This window comes from Bidens hawaiensis, unplaced genomic scaffold (assembly GCF_021521415.1).
Source record: "Bidens hawaiensis isolate Kalapana, Puna unplaced genomic scaffold, B.hawaiensis_p1.1 tig00022179_1, whole genome shotgun sequence".
Taxonomy (NCBI): domain Eukaryota; kingdom Viridiplantae; phylum Streptophyta; class Magnoliopsida; order Asterales; family Asteraceae; genus Bidens; species Bidens hawaiensis.
Window position 1 is genome coordinate 316,929 of NW_027493444.1, and position 24,197 is coordinate 341,125.

The window sequence follows — 24,197 nt, forward strand, 5'->3', positions numbered from 1 at the left end:
GAATGATTGCTTGTCGGTACGTGAACGATCTTCGGATATTGCGCGTACTGTCAGGTTATAAATAAAGATATGAATGTTATATGTAATGTATGGATGATGTGTGAACGTTATGAATGAATGCTTGTAGGAGCGTGAACGATCTTCAGATATTGCGCGTATCGACAAGGAGTATGATTGTTAAATGAATGATGCGAAGGACGCTTAGTGTGTTCTTATGTTACGATGTAATTTTGTATATGCAAAGTAAGTGTATGCAGGTACATGAATAGTAAATGAGTTCTACGTCTGACATAGTAAGTTAGGATGGCAAATTCCTCTAACTTCCGTTGGACATAGACTTGGCATGTAATGGCGTAGTTAAGGACTGTGGGCCTTATACATGTTGTAGATGATATATGAGAACGTAGTTAAGGACTGTGGGCCTTATACGTGTTGTAGATGATAGATGAGAACGTAGTTAAGGACTGTGGACTTTATACGTACTTTATATAGGAGCCAGCATAGGAAATGACTGCGGACCTTATACGTGCTGTAATTGTATTGTGGTGGCATAGGGGAGGACTGCGAATCTCGTACGTGCTATGAATTAGATTGCAACATAGGGAAGGACTGTGGACCTTGTACGTGTTGTTAATATAGGATGGTATAGGAAAGGACGGCGGACCTTGCACGTACCATAAATGGTGAGCATAGGTAAGGATTGCGGGCCTTTTACGTGTTCAGGACCTTGAGTATAGGTATAGACGGCAGACTATGAACATACTCTCAGTGGATTGAGGTAGGTAGTAGTAAGTACGTATGTAGGACAGAATCGCAACTGATTAAGTGTGGATATGTATCTTCGGATACGTAAGTATGTATGATATGTGTATGTATTGTATGTTACCTGATTAACTAGAACTCACTCAGCGTAGCTGACTTTTAGTATGCACGCATGTATATATGTTTATTGAGATGACATGAGGATGACACATGACATGGATTGAACGGCTGGCATCTGAAGATAGAAGAAATGATGTTTTAAATATGAGGTTTTGTGTTATGGATTTAAAGGAAGGATTGAATGTTTTGTAATAAATGATTGATGTTTTATATTCCGCGTAAAGTTTTAATAAACTCTGATTTGTAGAACTGTGTTTATGAGTAAATCCAACGCTAAAGTAGGGCTACCGGGAACGAGCGTTACAACCAATCCATATAAATGGACATTGGTTACCAAGCAAGGACTAAACCGGGCCATAAAAATGGATATCGGTTGCCGAAGTAAGCAATATCATTCAAATAAAGCAAGTAAGAAAATAACAAGTTAGGCAGACTGATAAACACACAAGGATAAACACTTGTGTTTGAGTACTATATAATAGAAAATATTTACGAACATATATGTCCCCAAAACGGTTAAAATAAGTAAAAGAGGGGAGTGAAATACTCACCTTAGTAAATAAGCAAAAGATAAGATTCGACAAGAAAGATAAAGGTAGATCAAGCTCTTCGGGAAATACCAATGAGATATCCTAAAAATAATTGAGGAAACAAATACGAATAGAATAACGAAGCTAAACTAAATAGAATCACGGGATTTGATGAAAGTGAAATCTTAGGAAAGTTAATTATCACTTTAGTTTATTATTAATTTTATTACTTTGGATCATCACATTTATTAATCAGTTTTATAATAGAGAGCATATCTTTCATAAAGTTAAAAAAATATATATATATATTCATAAAACTTTATGGTTTATATAAATAGATTTGTTTATTTAAATCTAAAAATACATTTAATGTATTTATATATATTTCTATTATTAATAAAGATTTCTTTTTTTTAATCAAATATCATGAATAATAAAGGATAAATATTAATTTTTATACATAATACATATACAAATATATACATTTAAATATTGTTTATAACATCGCTGAATGAAGAAAAAGACCAGATTACCCACGCTCACCACCATTGTTCTTCTCCTCCGTCACCATCGTCCCTGCTACAATTGTTCTTTTCCATCACCATCATTGATGTGCTACAACCATCCTCTAATCTCTATCTAATTACCCACCCACCCACACACACCACCACCATCCTCGCTTGATTTCTGCCCGAACCAGGTATGATTTTTGTTTCCCTATTCCTATTCCCTATCCTCGTAGATTTTCTGTTTCCCAACTTCTAGGGTTCGACTATGGTTTGAACGACTAGGCTTAGAAGCTATAGCTAGGGTTTATGGTTTGAACGACTGATGTTCAATTTGGCTGAATCTTTCTATTATTTTGAAAATTCTGGAGTTAAAGGAAGTGGGGGTTATGGGTTTAAGTTTGTGGGGGATTTTGTTAAAGTTGTCTAGAAAATAAGAAACAGGGGTCTCACTACCACACAACTTTGGAGATCATAATATAGATAGAAAACAGTAAGCATTGACCAAACCGAATCATAAACCGATGGTTCGGTTTTGATATTTATTAAAAACCGCAATATTGGTTTGGTTTGATTTTGCTTTTTGTGAGGAACCGAACCAAATAAATGGTCAAACCAAAAAAACAGTAATGAATGGACCGAACGAAACTGTAACCATCTAAGATTATGATGTAAACTATATCTTTATGCTTGTTTGTCTATGTTATTTGGTATTTGTCTATTTTGTTTCTTCATTTTTTTAATACATGTGTGTTTATTGTTTCTTCTATGCTTGAAATTGTACTTTCCTTTTCATGGTTGGCATGCATGTTAGTAGTTTGATTAAAGCTTGCTATACGTAATTGTCTTTCTGGTATGAATTCCTTATAAGTAGGTTGTCTAACATGCATGTTAAGTATTTGATGAAATGATTGACAGAAATTTGTTTTCTTGCATATGTTGCGTATGGATGATAGGCAAAAGTGATTGTTTTGTTGCTTATAGATTGTGTTGGTGACGCATGTTGGTTGTCTTTCGACGGGTGCAGTTCCTTTTATCAGTTTTGCTTCAAGTTTGTTGTCGTTTTGTTTTTCACAGATCATTACAGGTTTGCTTCGTCACCACGAACTATTTGATGTTACCGGATCGGTACCGGTATGGTTCAGCACCGATACTTACTGACCGGTAATGATCCTAAATTTCCCAATCGGTACCGGTACGGTTTTTATCACATCGCGAAAAAGGTTTTCTGTTTTGTTTGGGTAGTTTGCTATTTGCTGTTTTGTTGCCATTTAGTGTGCCCTACAGATTAGGTGTTGTGTTTTGTATACTTGATAATTTTAGTTCAAATGATTAGCTTATTAGCTGTTTTGTTTGTTTCGTACATTGTTGCTGTTGTATGCTCTTGGTTCCATTACAAAGTGAGTTGCAGTGAGAACGGCTAAGGTTTGTCTTATGCTTTTTATATGCTTCTTACAATGTTAGGGTGTCTAAATTTGTGAGTTTACATTTTCTTATAATGTGAGGATGTCCTATGCCTTTTTTTATTGCTCATGCGTCTTGAAATATTTGCATTTTCTTATGATCAAAATTCTGATTTTAGAGTAATTGTGTATATAATAAAAAGGCATCTTATATTGGTTTTGCAACTTACCAAACTAACATGTAAAAGTCTATGAAATGTTGTAGCACTATGATTCAAGTTTTTTAATTATGCCAACTTTGACCCGTTAGAAAAAAAACATAGACTGGGTCGACCTGTTAGAGATAAAATATACACCAAAAGGACTCGCCAAACATTAAAAAATTCTGAACATTGAGGGGGATACCTTTATTGCAGGTCACACTATGATCACTCAAGAAATGAAAGGAAGCTTTAGCTTTCGTAGAAATATATGGTTAGTCAATTTGTTTGTGTGCTGATTTTAGATGGGGTGAAACACGATCGAGGCATGATCGAAAGGATGCCAACGTTGGTAGCTGGCGAAAATCGAACTGAGGATAGTTTTGAGTTTGCTGGCAAGTCAGAAGTGTAACATGCCCATGTATGGTTTGCTTAAAAACTATGGCATATTTTTGGTTGTATATGGCAGTTAGAACTAGAATAGCATCCTTTTAGTATTATAGGATTGTTTGTATCATGACTTTGTTTTAATTTGCATCATGGTATGGTATGTTTTGTAGTTATTTTGTTGTGCTCATAAGTTAAAAATAAAAGAAATAAAATGGAACGAAAGAAAAATAAGGAATATGAAGAGAGAAAACAATTTTTTTTATCCTTGATACGTAGATTTTATGTATACGCCATGTACGATAATCGGATATAGCTCAAGCTTTGAAAAATATAAAGAATCAACTCAACCATGGAGTGGATAAGCGGATATACTTCAAGCTTTCTTTGATGTGTAATGGTTTTGTCTACTTTTGGGGGTATTGTTGAGGTATTTGTGTTAGTAACTTGGTGAACTATTTTTAAGATGTATTTTAGTTGGTTATAATAAAAGAAAGGTCTTTCAGTTTAGTTATTAAGGACTCTGACTAAACAAATATATTTCATTCCGCATGAAATAGTCAGAGGGGTAAAATAGTCATTCAGAGGTCCAACCAAACAACACTACTGGTTCAACACTTACTGACACAGAGCCTCTTAATCAATCAGACATCTTACTGGTTCAGCACATACCAAACAGCCAGTGTGATTAGTTAATAATTAAAGAAGTAAAAACCAAAAATAAAGCAAACAAAACGGCGCTGGGAAGGTTCGAACCCGCCCCCCGACGACCGTAAGTTTTAACAAAAACTCCCTAGCCATCTGGGCTAGGGTGTTTAGTTGAATACAAATTGAATCAGTTTATACTAAACCAAATAGATACAAACCCAGAATGTATACGAGCCCAAGAAAAATCAATCGGACAAAACGTTAATCGTTTGGCCGATTAATGTTGGGGTTAATAAAGAATAGATCACGACGAACAGAACCAAGTATAAAAAATACCTGTAAAGATGATTACACGAGGATTAATTAGACTCGTTATATGACGGCATGAACACGATCAAAGACGGGTATAAACAACTGATTCGGATCAAATTAACTATAGGGGTAATGTAGGCGTTGGTATAAAGATGCTATCAGCGCGTTTAATTGAATTATGATGTTAGTTAGTATGTATATTAAGAACGAGTTGATTGTCGGTTAATAAAATAAGTAATACGAATCTGTTTTGATCTCTATAACAAAATTAGGGGTGTTGGCAGGCCGATTACTAAGTATAACTAAGATCACAACAATTAATTTCATATATTAGACGAGAATTAAGGGCCAAGAAAACTTAAACGGATCATGGATCAGGATCTGGGTATGAAAAACGGGTTTAAGGAACGGGTTATAGGATAATAACATATTAATATGAAATATTTGCCTTTTAGTCCCTGGAGTTTGAAGGTGGAAACAAAGTTGGACAAAAGTTTAGGTTTGGGTGATTTTTGCCAAAGTAGGAAAGTTATATAATATAATATATATAAATAGTTAAACAATAATATTATAAAACTTAAAGAACTCGATAAGCGCGATAAAATTTCCCAAAGCATCGAAATGGGTCGGGTATTTAACGAAAATATTGGTTTCGAAAAGTCCGAGTTGTTACATGTCAAATCCTGAATACACTTGATTTTGAAACATTGGAGGCGACTGAAATCTTGTACAAGAATGACACGATGTTGAAACTTTCTGAACATGCAAAGCTGTTTTGTTTTCTTTGTTTCTTAAAAAGTAGTTGTAGTAGATTTTCATGTTTGAGCACATTAGACCTAGATCAATGGTTTGTATTGATCCTAGAACTTAAGATTAACTGTTGTATGATCTTGAGTGTAGCTGAAGAGGTATGTACCCGCCTTAACATCGAGCGGGGCGGGTCAACCCACAAGATATAGACAAGAGGCTTGAAATCAAGATATCATGAAGGCACAAAGCCAAAACCTATTCGCATGGCGCATATCATATATGCTCACGCATCACATATGCTCACGCATATCACATATGCTCACGCATCACATATGCTCACGCGTATCACATGCTCACGCACCATATATGCTCACGCATATCACATCTGCGCGTGGCGCATCTGCGCGTGGCGCATATCACATGCTCACGCATCATATATGCTCACGCATATCACATCTGCGCGTGGCGCATCTGCGCGTGGCGCATATTACATATGCTTGCGCATATCACATCTGCGCATGAAACATCTGCGCGTGAGAATAAAGAGAAGACCTCGCGCATCCTCAGGATAAGCTCATATCACACATGCACATAATCAACCTTGTCCTTATCCAAATCAGGATAAGGACAACCTTGATTGTGCTCGTCAGGCAACCTTCCAGAAGGTATCCTTTAAGAAATAAGAATATGCTGATGTTGACAGCTGCCAATGAAAGGTGGACAACTCAGCAAAACCCATGTGCTACCACGTGATTGCACATGGGTCAGGTGAAATACCTGGGTCAGAGAATAACCAATGAAAAAGCACCAGGTGTCCTAAGGACACGTGGCGCAAAGCAATAGGAGGAGGCCAAAAAGGCCCTAATGGGATCTGAGCCCAATCATTGGAAACCCTAACACTATAAATACCACACCACCTCCACAAGGGGAGGTAAGCAAGAAAATACATTCCAATTCCTTACTCACTCTCAGATTATTATTATCTTCTCCTACAATCTCTTATTCTCACACCGGAGGGTTACCCCAAAGAGGACCCCTCTGTCCCTTTCTGAGGGGTAAGTTCACGGTGCTGCTCGTTTTGTAGGTGGAAGAATTCATACTCCGGAGAACCATCGGTGAAATAGCATACTCATACCCGAGGAAAGTTGATCGTCTACCAGTGAGTCGATCCACGTTTCTTCATTGGCGCCATCACCTGTTACAACGGCAACAAAATCACCATCTCATCAGTTCTCTCTGAAAAACTTCACCATGGTTTCTGGTGTTCGAAACAGCGATCAAGTCCTGGAGGATATTGAGCTTGAGGATGTTAATGAGGGACAGCAGTTCTGAGGGTGCCGCGTGATTCTGCGCGCACCACCAGTAACCATCCCTTCATCACAACTCCTCATAGCCAGACTGAAACTCCTCCAGACGATCTCACGTTCCAAAATCTGACTGGCGCGAAACAAAAAGGACCAATGGGTCCAGAAGTTGAAACCAATGACCCTAAAGAATGGCTCATAAACGAATAACGACGTTTAATGGACAAATACAATGAGCTGGTCAAACACAAAAAGTTAGCCGACTTAACACAAAGGCTCGCGTTTGATAAGCAAACCATTCAAGGAACAACAAAAAGGGCGCGCGTGCCGGAAGATGGTCACTCTGTTCACACTGAACACGTTGATTTTAGTGATGAAGAAGTGCACAGCATGAGGAAGACGCGAGATACTCATGCAGGAGGCTCACAGCTCCGCGCGCACATGAACATAGCGCCTGGAGCCAAAGCCGATATGGATCTGTACACACCGTACAACCCACCAGCGAGAGGGCAAGTGGACGTAACCACACCATACAGGCCAGCCATCTTGGTGAAGCATTCAAAATTCACTGAGCGCATCGCGAAGGCTCCCATTCAGCACAAAACCAAGATGCCAAGTGGTTTGGGAAAGTACGACGGCACAACTGATCCAGACGATTTCTTACAAGGTTTTTACAACACTGGAAACCTAGAAAGCTGGACGATGCCAACATGGTGTCACATGTTTGCTCGCTGCCTCACGGGCGCAGCGCGTGTCTGGTTCGAAAGCTTGCCGACTGGACAAATCGATGGGTTCGAAGAGCTATTGGAGAAGTTCCAGGCTCACTTCGTACAGCAGCGCAGACACACGCGCGACCCCGATGACATCATGCACTGCGTGCGCAGGAATGATGAAACCATTGAAGACTACATAACCCGTTTCAATCAGGAATCTCTTGCAATTGAAGGTATCACTGAGCAACTCTTGCGCGTAGCCTTTATACAAGGTGCGCGCAGTGATCAACTCCGCAGAGCTCTCGTGAGCAGAGATGGCATGCCAACCACTTGGGCCAAGCTAATGGAAGCATCGCGAGTCTTCGCGCGAAATGAAAAACAAATTGCCCAAGATAGAGCAAGAGATAGAGGGCATCAAACAGAAGCACCGCGCAACAATGAAAGGAGAGGCAAACAGAACTCCGTATGGTCCAGGTTGCAACAAACCAGTTTTTCTCCCGCAGAAAAGCAGGCGCAACCAAGCCCACCCCAGCCCCAAAAAGACATTCGTAATCGCGGAGAAAGTGACAAGAGGGAAGGCGGCAGAGAGCCTAACAGACCTCTACCAAGAATATGGACTCCCCTCACTAAAACGCCTTCACAAGTGTTAAGCACAGAGAATGTCCAGTTTAAAAGCCTCAAGCCATTACTCCACAAGGGACCATCAAACAGTGGCAAGTATTGTGAGTTTCACAAGTCCACAGGGCACAACACCGATGCATGCCACCATTTGAAGGATGCGATTGAAAGAGATGTGAAATCAGGCAAGTTGGCTCACCTGGTGAAAAACCCAAGACCAGAGAATGAACAACCAGATGGAGCCTCAGCCAGCAAAAAGTTCAATAGAATCTGTGTAGCCGAGGGAGGAAGGCAAGAGCAAAGATCGAGAAAGAGAAGCGCGCAATTCCAAGGAGATTGGCGCGAGCAACAAGTAATCTTCCCAAGAATCAGGGGAGGCCCGTCTATCAGCAGTCCTCTAGTCATCACTACACACATTGCTCATTATGAAGTGTCAAAAGTCCTGGTGGACACTGGCAGTGAATCAGACATCATGTATGAGCAATGTTTCAGGAAGTTGGATCCAGCAGACCAAGCAAGGCTCGAAATTGTGAATGCACCAATCTCGGGTGTTTCAAATGAAATCATTCACCCCCTAGGTCAGATACAATTTGAACTAACTATGGAGGATGAGAAACACAAGAGAGCCGAAATTTTCAACTTCTTGGTCTTGCCCACCACTTCATGCCACAATATGATCTTGGGTAGAGGAACGATTGCTCAATTCAACGCCATACCGTCACCAGCGCACGGCGCGTTGGGGTTCCCAACACCAACAGGTGTAACATTTGTATACCGAGATCATTTGTGCGCAGTGACAAGTATACCGAGGGAAGGGAGAATGAAACTTCCAATGGCAAACAACGCGCCAGAGGAATGGATTCTCAACCCAAAATTCCCAGAGCAAACAATCACAATTGGAGCTACGATATCAGACGACACAAGGTTGAGAATGAAAAGATTGCTCACAACGTATATGTCGGTCTTCGCGTGGCAACATTCTGATATGACTGGGGTTCCGCGAGACCTGGCGCAACATTCTCTCAACACCTTCAAGTCTGTAGAGCCAATTGCTCAAAAGAAGAGAGTCATAGGGGATGAGAAGGCAAAGGCCATGAATGAGCAAGTAGAAGATCTACTGCGCGCAAATATCATCCGCCCAATACGATACCAAACATGGGTAGCCAATCCTGTGATGGTAAAGAAGAGCAACGGGTCATGGAGGATGTGCATTGATTTCAAGGACCTCAACAAAGCATGTCCAAAAGATTGTTACCCCCTCCCAAACATTGACGCGAAGGTGGACTCTGTGGCGCCATTTAAGCTCAAATGTTTCCTGGACGCCTACAAGGGCTATCACCAAATTCAAATGGCACCACAAGACGAGGACAAGACTGCCTTCAGAACTGACAAGGGTGTTTTTTGTTACACAAAAATGCCCTTTGGTTTGAAGAATGCAGGAGCCACCTACCAAAGACTCATGGATGCGGTTTTCAACGAGCAAATTGGAAGAAACCTAGAAGTCTACGTGGATGATTTGGTGATTAAAAGCAGGGAGGAAAAACAAATGCTCAAAGACATCGAAGAAACCCTTTGGCGCCTAAAGGAAGTAAACATGAAGCTCAACCCGAGCAAATGCACATTCGGCGTAGAAGAAGGGAAATTTCTAGGTGTAATGGTCACCAAGGATGGTTTCAAGGTGAACCCAGAGAATGTGGAGGCTATCCTTGACATGCCCTCACCATCCGCCATGAAGGAAGTTCAAAAGTTGAATGGTAGATTGGTATCAATTAACAGGTTCCTAGCAAACCATGCAAGCAAATCTACCCCATTTGTTAACACATTGAGAAATTGCCTAAAGAAAAGCCAATTCAAGTGGACGCCTGAGGTCGAGCAAGCTTTCAGTGAGATAAAAGAATGTCTGATAAATCTGCCTGCGCTCACAGCTCCACTTCCTGGCGAAACTCTAACATTGTACCTGTCAGCAGGAGAGCGCGCCATCGGCGCAGTGTTGTTGGTGGATCGCAAGGGAATCCAAACACCAATCTATTATGTGAGTCGGGTGCTGACAGATCCTGAGACGCGCTACTCCATCATGGAAAAGTTAGTTTTGTCACTAACACACGCGTCGCGCAAGCTTCATAGATATTTCAATGGTCATCCTATTGAAGTTCTGACTGGTTACAACATCCAGCAAGTCTTGCGGCGTCCCGCGCTCTCAGGAAGGCTGACAAAATGGGCGCTGGAATTTGGAGAGCACACGATCGCCTATAAGCCCCGTCTAGCAATAAAGGGACAAGTCTTAGCTGATTTCATCGCAGAAATCCCTGAAGGAAAAATTGAAGAGGCTCAGCGCGAGGTAGACCCTCCGCAAGCCAATGATGAAAAAAATGTTTGGAGATTATTCACTGATGGAGCTTCAAACAATGAAGGGTCCGGCGCAGGCCTCAAGCTGGTGGATCCAGAAAGTCATGAGTATACTTACGCAATCAGGTTGGATTTCAAGAGCACCAACAATGAAGCTAAGTATGAAGCCCTGCTGGCTGGTCTGCGCATCGCGCACAAGTTCGGAGTTAAAAAGCTAGAGGCCCATGTTGATTCATACTTGGTAGCAGCACAGGTCAATGGCCTTTATGATGCCAAGGAGAACACCATGCCTCTGTATCTAGAGCAGGCGAGAAAACTCATCGAGCAATTTGACTTCTTCAGAATCATACATATTCCGCGCAGTGAAAACAAGTCTGCCGACGCGCTGAGTAAGATGGCATCAACCAGCTTCGATCACTTTGGCAAAGATGTCAGGGTGGAAGTAATGAGCAACCCGTCGGTGGGAGCGAAGTCTGTCCTTGTAATTCATACAACACCTTCATCATGGATAACTCCATTAATGGAATTTTGAAGGAGGAAAGATACCGGACGATCGCGCACAGGCGAGGAAGATAAGACACAAGTCGCAGAACTACGAACTGCTTAATGGTACGTTATATCGACGCTCTTATCTTGGACCGCTCATGAAATGCCTAGATGCTGAGGAAGCAAGCTATGTGATCAGAGAGATACACGAAGGAATCTGTGGAATAAATGCTGGCCCGCGCATGGTGGTTGCCAAGGCAATGAGCGCAGGTTACTATTGGCCAGGCATGTACTTGGACGCGTTAAAATAGATCCAAAAATGCAAAGCGTGTCAGAGCTATGCGCCAAACACCATGCGGCCAAAGAACAACTTGATTCCGGTGACCTCCGCATGGCCTTTCCACAAATGGGCAATCGATATTGTGGGTCCCCTACCGCAAGCGCAAGGGCGAGTAAAATTTTTAGTAGTGGCAGTAGACTATTTCACAAAATGGGTTGAAGCCAAGCCACTAGCAAAAATCACAGCCGAGGCGATGAAGCAATTTATTTGGAGCCACATCATATGCCGTTTTGTCCTGCCCATGGAAATTGTGAGCGACAATGGCAAACAATTCACCAACAGGAAGATATCCAGTTGGCACAAGGAATTGCGCATCAACCAAATCTTCACTTCAGTATACCACCCTCAGGGGAATGGCCAAGTGGAGCGCGCGAACCAAAGCTTGCTGAATGGGCTGAAGAAAAGGTTGGAGGGAGAATCCCATTCATGGGTCGAGGAGCTACCTAATGTCTTGTGGGCGCACAGGACATTAAGCAAAACCAGCAATGGCGAATCCCCGTTCAGCCTAACCTATGGAACGGAGGCTATGATTCCAGCAGAAATTGGATGCCCATCCAATAGAGTGCTCATGATGAGTAAGATTGATAACGAGCGCGAAAGGAGGTTGGATCTCAACTTACTTGAAGGGCGCAGAGAGGCGGCTATCATCAGTGAAGCCAAATACAAGAAAAAACTAGAAAAATATTACAATCAGCGCGTGAAAGAATGCCACTTCAAGAAGAACGATTTTGTCCTTCGGAACAATGAAGCTAGCCGCGCAATACCTCCGGGAAAAATGTCCCCCAACTGGGAGGGACCTTATCAAGTCTCGGAAGAATTGGGAAAAGGCGCATACACTTTAAAAGATTTGAATGGAAAGAAGATCCCGCGCGCATGGAACGCAGCACAGCTTAGAAAATGTTTCATGTAAAAATTGTCAAGTTTGTAATCAAGGCTTTTTAAGCCATTATGAATAATGATAAGCGCTATTTTCTCTTAATGTGTGTTCTATTACCTTTTGCATACATGTTTCACACTTCCCTTTATTAATTTTGAGCAATATGACAACATTGTATTGACATCAAAACTAAAAATAAAACGAAGTAAAACATACATGCGCGAGCTTCAAGCTCAAACGCGTTAACGAGTTTTAACCCTAAAACGTCAGGGCCTTAGCCCAATAATATAAGCCTTAGCTCAGGGCCTTAGCCCAATAATACGAGCCTTAGCTCAAATCACTCACAACATCCATCCTACATGCTGCGCAGCTAGACCATAAAAATACCTAAGCACAACTAAGGCAAAGCACATGCCAAAACATAGTTGTTAAGGTCTCAGGTCGAGATCGCGCATGGAATTGTAATGGATATCAGAGTAACACATATTGACACGTAAAGGCTAAAAAACTCATAATTCCCTATAATAAATGCGCGATAACGTCGCGCAAAAGAGGAATAATGAAACGCCAAGGCACGTGTCAGCATAGTCAGGATATTGCAAAATCACTTAAAATATGACAAGGATTAAGTAAAATAATTTCCTTACAACCTTGTTCAAATTGCAATGTGCAAGCATATCTTATATTCAACAAGCAAACATGCAATATAAAGAGATGAATGGGGAATGCGCAAGATGCGAATAAGGGAAAAACAAAATTTCATTCCAAAACATAGAAGTTTACAAATTTACAAAATGATGAGATACAAACTACAAATAAAAAAAAAACATGAAGGGCTTCTCAAGTCTCTATATCAACGTCAGCCTCTTCATCGCCCTCATCATTACCTCCCTCAGCATCTGGCGCAGCCCGCTCCTCGTCATCTCCAAACTTGCCATAATCAAGCTGTTCGTCTTGAATGGAGTCGTCTTCTATCACAATAGTGTCAGGAGCGGGTCCTTTGGCCACGCCAGAGCCGCTAGCAGAGGCAGCATTGCCCGCGCCATCATCGCCGCCACCAGCCCCTTCACACTCGTCAAGTAATTTCTTTAGAGCGCCGAGATCGGGCTGATCAGCAAGCGAGGCTATCTGCAAATCATAAGGAAAAGTATGAGTACAAAAAGACTAGGAAAATAAGTCAAGGTAAACTCATTAAGGTTAAAATACCTGCTCAAGGATGAGAATGGGAGTATTCAAATACTTCTCCCCCACCTCGGCCATGTCAGCGCAGACGACGTCGATCTGATAAGGGTAGTCGGATGGGTTCTTCTTCAGCATGCTATATTCACAGCCATCCTTAAACCCTTCAGCTCGACCCACCAAGCGCGAGGCAGCGTTGCAATCCATCACAAGGGTCTGAAACTCGTCTGAGTATTTCATCGCATAAGCGCAACGAGTCATACCCTGTGAGACTAGCCATTGGCGATCCTGCGCGAGGGAAGAAACAGACGTCTCAAGAGCAGGAATCTGAGAGTTTAACAACTCAACAGTTTCCTTGGTCTGTTTTAGCTCTTCTCTGTCGGACGCTGCTGCCGCCAAGGCCTCATTCCTTTCCGCTCGCGCAGCATCGAGCTCTTCTTGGCCAGACACTGCCGTCGCCAGGGCTTCATCCTTCTCTGCCCGTGCGGCCTCAAGCTCTTTCTTCAGGCGCGCAACCTCACTCTCTAATAAAGATTTGTCAGTGATAGCCTGCACAAGAGTTTGATCACGCGCCTCTGCATCTAGCTCCAAATCGCGCACTCGCCGCGCGTACTTGGCCGCATCCGCCTCTGCTGCCTGCAGCTTCTCCCGCGCAGCCTGCAGCTCATGCCCGCGCTTCACAAAGGCAGCGTTGGCACTTGCCCGGTTCTCGCTGAGTTCTGCTTGGAGTTTCTCAGCTCTCTCTCGAGCGTCAGAAAGATTCTAAGCAGATACCTTAGCCTCTTGCTTGGCCTCCGCAAGAGCATCACGCACCTTTACATAATCATAGCGAAGCTCTTGGGAGGCAGCAAAGAACGCAGACCCAGCAAAAAGATGGTCATTGAGCAAGTCCACGCGAGCGCGGTCCTCCTGAAACCTCCTTTCAGCTGGAGGCACAGAGTGAGCCCAGAAGTCTTCACACACACCCATGGACTGAAATGAGCTATCCTCAGTAATATTCCATCTCGGGCGGTATATGTGATCGGCTTCCTGCAAACACAAAGCAACGTTCTAGTCATCTAAACACTAATATGGAAGTCCGCGCAGCGGAGCAAAACGAACTTATACCTGCGGAGAGCAAGCAGAAAAGTCAGCGCCAGCCCCACGAGAAGGCTGCGCCACGAAATCTCGTGGCGCTACAGGGCTTGCGCGGCCACCATCGGAGTCTTCAAAATTGACCTCCTCATCATCCTCTGTAACAGGTCTTTTCTCCTGCGACTTGGAAAAATCAAAACCAGTCTCGCGAGGAGGGCTGCGCGCAGGAGGAGGTGAGGGAGGTCTCAACGCCGTTAGATCAGCGCGTAAAACAGTCTCCTGCTCCTTAGTAATCCCAATGAGGGGAGATTCAGTGCTTGCAGGAGCAGGAGCAGAACCAACGGCGCTGGCGCCGGCGCCAGCAGTGCCGCCAGCAGCTTGTGTGCCAGCTATAATTCCTATGAAAAAACCAACAAAGAGAAATGATTCATGACTTGATCTAAAAGAAAAAAGTCAGAAAATAAAAGCGCAATATATACCTTGGCGCACCGCCGTTCGCGAGTTAAACATCGCCATGAAGTCCATTTCCCCCCTTTTCGAGGGTAAAACAGGGGACTTCAAAGCAACCTTCGGCGCAGCCTCGGTACCTTGTTGCTCCTGAGGTTGATCCACCAAGGTCGCCGGCTCTACAAACATTTGAGTGAGCAAAGATTCATTAATAACTCTATCGGAATCACGCTCATAAAACCATAAAGTATAAACAAAGTATACCTGTTGGAGAAGAGGAAACAGCAGGCGCAGCGCCGCTTCCCTTTTCCGCCGCGCGAAGAGAGGAGGTGGCGGCACCATACCTCGTGTGGACAGGAGGACTGCCCACACCTTGAGGCAAAGAAGACAAGGAAAACTTGGAGGTAAACCCCTTGGTTTTCTCAAGTCCCTTCGCTTGAGTAGGAGGATCCTGAGCAACAGGGGCATCATTTTTCTTCTGTTTTTTACTGGCCCCTGCGCCAGTTTTCCCTTTAGCTTTACGCTTGAGTTGTGGCACCTCAGCTTCCTCCTCCACCTCTTCTTCCGCGAGCTCCAGCTCATAGTTCTCGAGCGCATCTACAATACGTGCAACAGAAATGTTAACCAAATTTGGTATTCTAAAGGCATAAGCATAAGTACAAAGGCCTACCAGGCGCATCGCTGTCAAAGCAAAATCCCAAATCAACAGGGATGAACATATCATCGAAGCGATCGGGGAAGCCAACTTCCCCAGCGCCCAGCGCGACAGAGCCACCCTCCATATGCTCATCATAGGCGGCGTGGACGTACTCTTTGCTTACTGCATAAAACAAGACAAATGATATCAGCAAAACGAATTATATTCGCGCAGAAATAATGCAATGAGCTAATAACTCACATAAGCCATCAACTTGGATAACAGGCTCAGTCGCGCTGTCGGTCCACCTCCTGCTCATACCAACCCCCACCAGCGCCTCCTCGCAAATATTCTTGGCGGGGGATGGTTCAGCAGTCAACTTATTAACCCATGCGCCAGTTGGGTTCTTAAGAACATTCACATCCGCGGGCGCAGAAGTGATCGCGCGCATGGTCATGCGGATGGGAATCACACCAGCCTTAATATAAAAAAATTTCTCAGACCAGTCATGAAGGCTTTTGAAGGAAACAGTGCAGCACTTGACCTTCTGACTGCGAGGAACGAATGAGAACCAAGAATCTTGGATTTTTGGCTTATAAAAATATTGAAAGCGCCGAGGGGTGGGCTCCTCGCGCTGAGCTTTGCACATGAACTCAAAATGAGTCATGCGCACAAGTCCAAAAGGATGGACTTGGGATATGTGAATCCCATGAAATTGAAGCAGCGCACCCATAAACCTTGTCATCGGGAGACGAAGGTTGCAGTGAGTGAAAAAATGGCAGTATAAGGAGATATAGCTGGTGGGCGGATCTGCCGCCGTTTGCCCGGCCGCCGGGAGCAGACAGCCGTACTCAGGGAGAAAACCCTGAGAGGCGATGAGACTGTCGAAATCAGACTGTCTCAATTTGCAGGGAATCTCATCCCACCTCTTCACTGTCTTGCCCTTCCCCACCTCCTCCGACGAGGCCTCGGCAGCCCGTTTTCCCTTGCCGGTCTTCTTCAAAGTGGACATGACTAATGATTTTACACGGCGTTTGCTGGGGGAGATTGTGGTGTCTGGGTTATCAGACATACAACTGTGAATCAAACAGAGGTTACTTCAAGAACGGAAATCTGGAAGCAAAGACAGGCCCTTAATCGGAATAAAAATGGAAGGAAAGAAAAAGCTCTGAAATAACAATGAAGATGAAGAATAATAACTCAAAAGGCTTGCTTTTATAGGCCCAGGAGAGAGAGAAACAGGTACTGATCAGAGTTCACGCGCCCCCACTCGCAGGTGCAGGCCAACGAGAGCGCGACACGTGTTCCTGACACTTTGTGAGGGGACATGAAAGGGAACGAAACAGGTACTGATCAGAGTTCACGCGCCCCCACTCGCAGGTGCAGGCCAACACGAGCGCGACACGTGTTCCTGACACTGTGTGAGGGGACATGAAAGGCAACTGTAGCACCTCGAGCACACGAAAAGTCTGACACATGTCTCCATCTCTGACGCATGTCAGCACCAACCAACCACGTACATGGACGATTCATTTCAACCAAAAGGATATAATTTCGCACAACGATGAGAAATAAAAAAGGAAAAGACAAACCCTATTAAAAGAGAAAACTATTAAGTCTAATATCTATCTTACCTCGCTCGCGCGAGACAAGACACACATTAGACTGGGGGGGCTTGAAGAGGTATGTACCCGCCTTAACATCGAGCGGGGCGGGTCAACCCACAAGATATAGACAAGAGGCTTGAAATCAAAATATCATGAAGGCACAAAGCCAAAACCTATGCGCATGGCGCATATCACATATGCTCACGCGTATCACATGCTCACGCACCATATATGCTCACGCATATCACATCTGCGCGTGGCGCATCTGCGCGTGGCGCATATCATATGCTCACGCATCATATATGCTCACGCATATCACATCTGCGCGTGGCGCATATTACATATGCTTGCGCATGAAACATCTGCGCGTGAGAATAAAGAGAAGACCTCGCGCATCCTCAGGATAGGCGCATATCACACATGCACATAATCAACCTTGTCCTTATCCAAATCAGGATAAGGACAACCTTGATTGTGCTCGTCAGGCAACCTTCCAGAAGGTATCCTTTAAGGAATAAGAATATGCTGATGTTGACAGCTGCCAATGAAAGGTGGACAACTCAGCAAAACCCATGTGCTACCACGTGATTGCACATGGGTCAGGTGAAATACCTGGGTCAGAGAATAATCAATGAAAAAGCACCAGGTGTCCTAAGGACACGTGGCGCAAAGCAATAGGAGGAGGCCAAAAAGGCCCTAATGGGATCTGAGCCCAATCATTGGAAACCCTAACACTATAAATACCACACCACCTCCACAAGGGGAGGTAAGCAAGAAAATACATTCCAATTCCTTACTCACTCTCAGATTATTATTATCTTCTCCTACAATCTCTTATTCTCACACCGGAGGGTTACCCCAAAGAGGACCCCTCTGTCCCTTTCTGAGGGGTAAGTTCACGGTGCTGCTCGTTTTGTAGGTGGAAGAATTCATACTCCGGAGAACCATCGGTGAAATAGCATACTCATACCCGAGGAAAGTTGATCGTCTACCAGTGAGTCAATCCACGTTTCTTCAGTAGCTACCCATGTGTGATAATTCTTTAAGCCCCGGTATTGTCTACTTAGGATTGTTTGATGTTTGCATGTAAGAGTGTTTTTGCTATTTTACAGAACTCGTAATTCTTAAGAGAAATATGCATTAGCCTTTAAAGTCGAATTGTGTTCTTGCATTTGCCAATATTTACTTTGAGAATAATTTGTAAGGCATGTGAGTAAAGAGTATTAAAATTGTTCCCGCCAACCTTAATAAAATAGCATCATGAGTGTGTGTAGTTAATCGTGAACCATCCGATCCCAACACACTTTACACATTAAGCCAATATTGTAAATTTGATCTTATTCACGTAAACAAGGTGTTTACATTCATCATTCACTTTTATAGACAACGTTCAACTAACAACCATATATTTGTTTTTACTTGTTAATTTTGTTGTTATTCTGATGTGGCCAGCAAACTGTCATCTTTTAAGTAATTTCAGTCTTATAAAAAATAATAAATCACTCATATTCTTTGGCCATAACAACCATCTGCGTTACTCCTATTCTTTGCCCATAAAATCTATTTGCATTTAGCACAATGAAGAAGCTAGAAACCCAATTACATTGTGTGTAACTTAATTAACTAATTTATCTGTAAAGTAAAATTTTAGGTCGATACATAGTAAATTAAAGAAGGAATGCACATTGTCATAAAGTTAAAAGAGATGTATGCAATGTCAAGTAAATGCATTAGAGAAGTGTATATAAAATTACCTAGTTATGTCGAAATTGGCTTTAGAAGATACCAAAATAAAATAAAAAACATACACCCACATAAAATTGAATAAGAAATAATCAATCAATCATAACAAATCACATTCATGATTGCTACCCTACGTGACAATGCTATTTAAGATCATAACTCATTGGTTTTATTTAATTTTGACAAATAGGAAACATATAATCAAAACATAATGAACAAGACAAAGTGTTGGAAGGCTAGCAAGACAACAAGTGTTGGAGAGCTAGCCAGACAACGAAATATTAAAAGAAAAGAGGAAAAACATAAGATGTTTAAAGCCTTTTTAACTTCTGAAAAGGTATCAGACCTGGTCCATACCATCATTATCACCATACAAAATATGAACTATACAATGACTAAAACATTCTATGACTAGAAGATAGCAAGTCTAATTTGCGGGAACACAAAATTAGACCAGATAAGTTTTTCAAGGAAAATTTGGGAGGACTTGTATATCGGATACTGAGATTGTTTGGGCACCACAATGGAGGGAAGCGGAGAGAGACCCAAACCGATTTGAGATGAGCAAATTAGACATGATTTGCTAAATTTACACTTATAAGATTTAAGAGCCTTTAGGTGTGTAGAGTTGTCCTAGCTTTTTCTTGGGCTCAACTTTTCATACACTTTGTTCGTCTTAGCCGGTGTGGTATTAAAGTACGAATTTGTTAGGGGAACGAATAGGTCCTAGCTTGGCTTCAAGAGCATTTATACTACCTTATCCATGTCTCTCTGCTCTTTTATGTATCAATACCATAGTTTTCTAACCATTTTTTTTCATTAGTAGTTTACTTGTATATTTTTAGTACGTTTTTTATTTATTTACTTGTTAAACTTTATGTTACTTGGAAACGATGCATTTACACATTTACATGTGAAGAAAACGGATTTTGGAGGCGTGGATGGCGCAATAACTCTATATTTTGGGATAAATAATAGAAAAAAGGTTCATCCCATCATACTTTCCTCAGACCATACCAATAGTTTACTTGGTGTTACTTTACCAGATGCATTTGTTTATTTCACACATTCTATAACTAATGTAATTTATGGTGTTCAGATGGATAATCTGATTACTACATAATGATATTGTTTATGACACCAATCAAGCAAAGGAAAAACACCATGGAAGAATGGATTTGCCAAGGTAGCACAAAAAAACAATATATAATATGTGACTCATATGTGCATATAAACAACAAAAGAGATTGAAACTAACCTTAAATATCATAATATCAATAACACTCACCACATGCTTGGTTATTTACATTTATTTTGCCAACTTCTCCAAAATGTAGTCTTCAGAAATAGGATATACAACAACCTTCCCAATAGCTCTATTAGTCTCAAGGTAAGAGAAAGCTTCTTTCACCCGGTCAAACGGAAACGGGCTGTTCGGGTCAATAACCGCCTTCACCTTCCCACTCTCCAAGTACGGGTTCAGCTTTGTCAATGTTGAACCGGTAGAGGTCACAACAAACCTGAACCCTGGTGGTGTCACTGCACCGGTTAGAACCACTACACTGCCACCTTCCTTAACCACCTTCGCCGCCTTCTCACCTTGCCCTGCAACCAAACCACAAATTTCAACCCTCAAAAAGTATGTTATGATTAGGGGTCACAAACTACTCGATATCGAATAGACAAGAAGGGACTGAAACGAGCCAATCCTTATCGAGCCTAGCGTAGTTTTGAGTTTTAACTCTTTTCAATTTCTATGTATGATTATACGCTGCACAGCCGATCATTGGCACATTTAAGGTGCTGGACATGAGCTCAAGCCGAGCTTAGGACCGTTAAGGTGTTTCTCATAATATACAAAAATAACTAACAATGCATTTAATTTAATTAAATATATAATAATCAAGCCGAGCTCGAGCTTGAAAAACGACTTATGGCCTGAGCTTGAGCTTTAGAAAAATAGCTCAAAACGAGCCGAGCTAGAGCTAGAGCTCGAGCTCCCGTAAGATAAAATGAGCCGAGCTCGTTTACACCCCTAGTTGTGATCAATAAGTACACTTATAATGTAAGTGTGTATTTGTGTGCATTATTGTTTATTCTGATAAGCAGCTGATCCCAGAGCTAACAGACTCATACTTGGATTATAGCTTGACAGACATAATTCATACAAACAAGGTAAATTTGGGCCCAACTAAAAACGGGCATAAATTGGGCGACGTTTGGAGTTACATGATCCATAAGTAATGGACATGAATGTCTTGACACGCCTGAGTGGTTTGTCACAACTATTAGGCCAAACTTTTAGGGGTCTTATTAAAGCTGAATAAACAGAAAAATCGACGTCTGGTTTTATGTTTTCGTAAAAGTTAAATTGCCGGTCGGTTTCGATTTTGCATGTAACTTAAACCGGAAAAAGTTAACTGAACCAAATTTATGGATTTTCATTTCTGATTTGAATGCTAAGTAATTTATAAGAATTTAATAAATAATGTAACCCAAATGTATAATATTAATTAATCATTACATAACAAAAAGACTTGGGTCAAATTCATTCTTTTGGATCAATTTTTTTCGGTGCAAAAGTTTCAAGCCCAAATGGTAATACCGAAACGAAATGTGTTTCAAAAACTCAAAAACATAATTTCGGTTTTCGGTTTGGTTTGAAGCCAAAACCAATCAAAATCGACCCATACACACTTCTATCAAGTTCCACTATATGTCTCCCTAATTTTTGCAGTTTTGATTTATTTCATTTTTTTTGTAACACAAGTGAATCTTCTTTTTCAGTAATTAACACGTTTATTTAGGAAACGAATAACAGAAACGACTTACCAATTGCATCAAAAACAACGTCGTATTTGTCCGGCAATTGTTCAAAGTCTTCTTTCGTGTAATCAATTGCCAAATCAGCACCTAAACTTTTCAACAACTCGAGTTTTGAAGTGCTAGACGTGGCTGCAACTTTTGAAGCACCAAACACTTGCTTTGCAAGCTGCATAAACAAATCTTGTCAATAAACAAACACATCACATATCATTCATATTAATACATTATCTGCATTAGCATATTTTAACATCTCAGTTTTGTTATACCTGAATCGTGAGCGACCCGACTCCACCAGCACCGTTTAAGATAAGGATTGACTTGCCTTCTGAGAAACCGGCTCGTTCTAGACCTTCATATGCGGTCTCAATTGCAAGTGGGAGACTGGCAGCCTGTATAAAATCCAAGTTTTTTGGTTTTACAGCCAACAGTTTCTCTTCAACTGCAGTGTACTCGGCTAATGAACCCGACTGTTTTGGCCCGTCAAGTGCTTTCTCACTTATGTTTCCGTATACTTCATCTCCTACTTTCAGACCGGTTACTTGACTTCCTACTTTGACCACCACACCAGCAACATCATATCCTGGAACAGTCTGTTAACAGTAACAAACACTCTTATCAGGCTCAAAAACTATGTTTATTATAATGAAGTAGTGATTTATAAACTCTATAACATATGATTAGATGATAAGTAATAATTAGATGATCAATTTCAAAAGGCAGTAACAAAGGCTAGCAAAATTGAAACAATCAATCACACACAAATGAAGCAATGATTTTTTTACTACTGTTACAAATGATAAACGAGCAAGTAGGAGTGCGCATGAAACCGAAAAAACTGACAGATTGGTTTTTAGGTTTCTGTGACAACTGAAAACCAAACTTACGGTTCGGTTTTGGTTTGGCGTGTAATAAAACTTGAAAAAACATAAACTGAACTTATACATTTTGTTTTTATTTTTTATATTAAGCAATTTAATAAATATGCTAACTCAAATATTTTATCCCCAAATATATAATAATCAAACCACTTATTAGTTAAGAAAATAGTTTAGGCCCAAATTCATTATTTTGACCCAAAAAAAATTTCAACTCAATATTTTCAAGATCAAACGCATAACCGAAAACCAAAAAACCAAAACCGAACAGTTTTTAAAAATTCAAAACCAAAGGTACAGTATTTGGCTCAGTTTTAGCCCAAAACTGACGCAAACCGAATCGTGCAGCCCCCTAGTAATAGAAAACAAAAAATCGAACCAAATTTATACATTTTGATTATTTATCTATTATTTAAGGTAATTTGATTAATAAATATGTAACTCAAACATTATAGCCCAAATGTATAATAATCTCAAAATTTCAAATTCGAATGACAAAGCCGAATTTAGTTTTGTTTTAGCCCAAAACCGAATCGTCTACGAGCAAGCAATCAACAAGGAACATATTAACAAGTAAGAATTATTAAACTTCCAGTTTCTACAGTTACATATTTGAATCCCATAAACCGGAAACAATTACCGGCAAAGGCGAATCGGTGGGCTGAAACTTCCCAAGCCTCCTCTTAAAATCAACCGGCAGCAATTACTTTGAGCAGCACCTGGTCATCATTCACAGCAGGCACCGTCACATCCGAAGCAAACTTCAAGACGTCCACCCACCGTACTCGTCGTAGACCCACGCCTTCATTTCAGAAGAATAAGATTCTACCTTTGTTCCAGTTACAACAGGTCCCGAAGACTTCGACACCCGTAAAGAGAGTCTGTTGTTTTGGCGGGTGAATAAAGGATAAGAAGGTGGTTTGATGGTGGTTGTGGGTGTGAATAATGTTGAGAAAGAAAGTGGTGGTTGGAGTCTGGTGGTTGTGGTGGAGCTCAACAGAGCTGCTGCTGCTGCTGCTGCTGCTTCCATTATCCGATGATGTTGTTGTTAGTGAACGTGTGGCTCCATCATATGTTTTTCTTACCTTGCTTTTTATGGTGTTGCTTTTGTTTTTATTTTAAGTGCTGGAAACTTCTATTTTAAATATGTATTTTTTTTTAATTTTGATAAAATGTTTGTGTTTGTTGCTAAGGTGGTGGTAAAACGTCTTGTTTATGTAAGAGTTAAGTGTAAAATGCACGCATTTGGTCAAATATCATTTTGTATGATACTTTGAGCACCTGTACTGTAATCCCGCTTAACTAGAACTCTTCGTTAAGTTAGATGTTTGTTTGACTGTTAAAAACAATGGGGCCAAAGGTAAAATCGTCTTTTCAAACATGTAAACTACAGAAGCATGACATAATTTGTGAGTTGAGCATGGAATCATATTGACCAAGAAATTCGCTCATCACAGTTTTATATTTCGGCTTTATGATGATTGGTGTTAAGTCATGCATTGATATT

The 24,197-nt window shown here is 41.5% G+C and overlaps 1 pseudogene across 1 annotated transcript; it reads right to left on the reverse strand.

Moving 5' to 3' along the window:
- Nucleotides 1-20,206: 20,206 nt before the first annotated feature.
- LOC143564951 (2-methylene-furan-3-one reductase-like) lies at nucleotides 20,207-23,498 on the reverse strand (annotated as a pseudogene). The gene is made up of 4 exons (XR_013140970.1): nucleotides 23,331-23,498; nucleotides 22,082-22,405; nucleotides 21,822-21,981; nucleotides 20,207-20,594 (listed from the first exon to the last, which is right to left on the reverse strand). The product of XR_013140970.1 is annotated as a 2-methylene-furan-3-one reductase-like (transcript).
- Nucleotides 23,499-24,197: the final 699 nt, after the last annotated feature.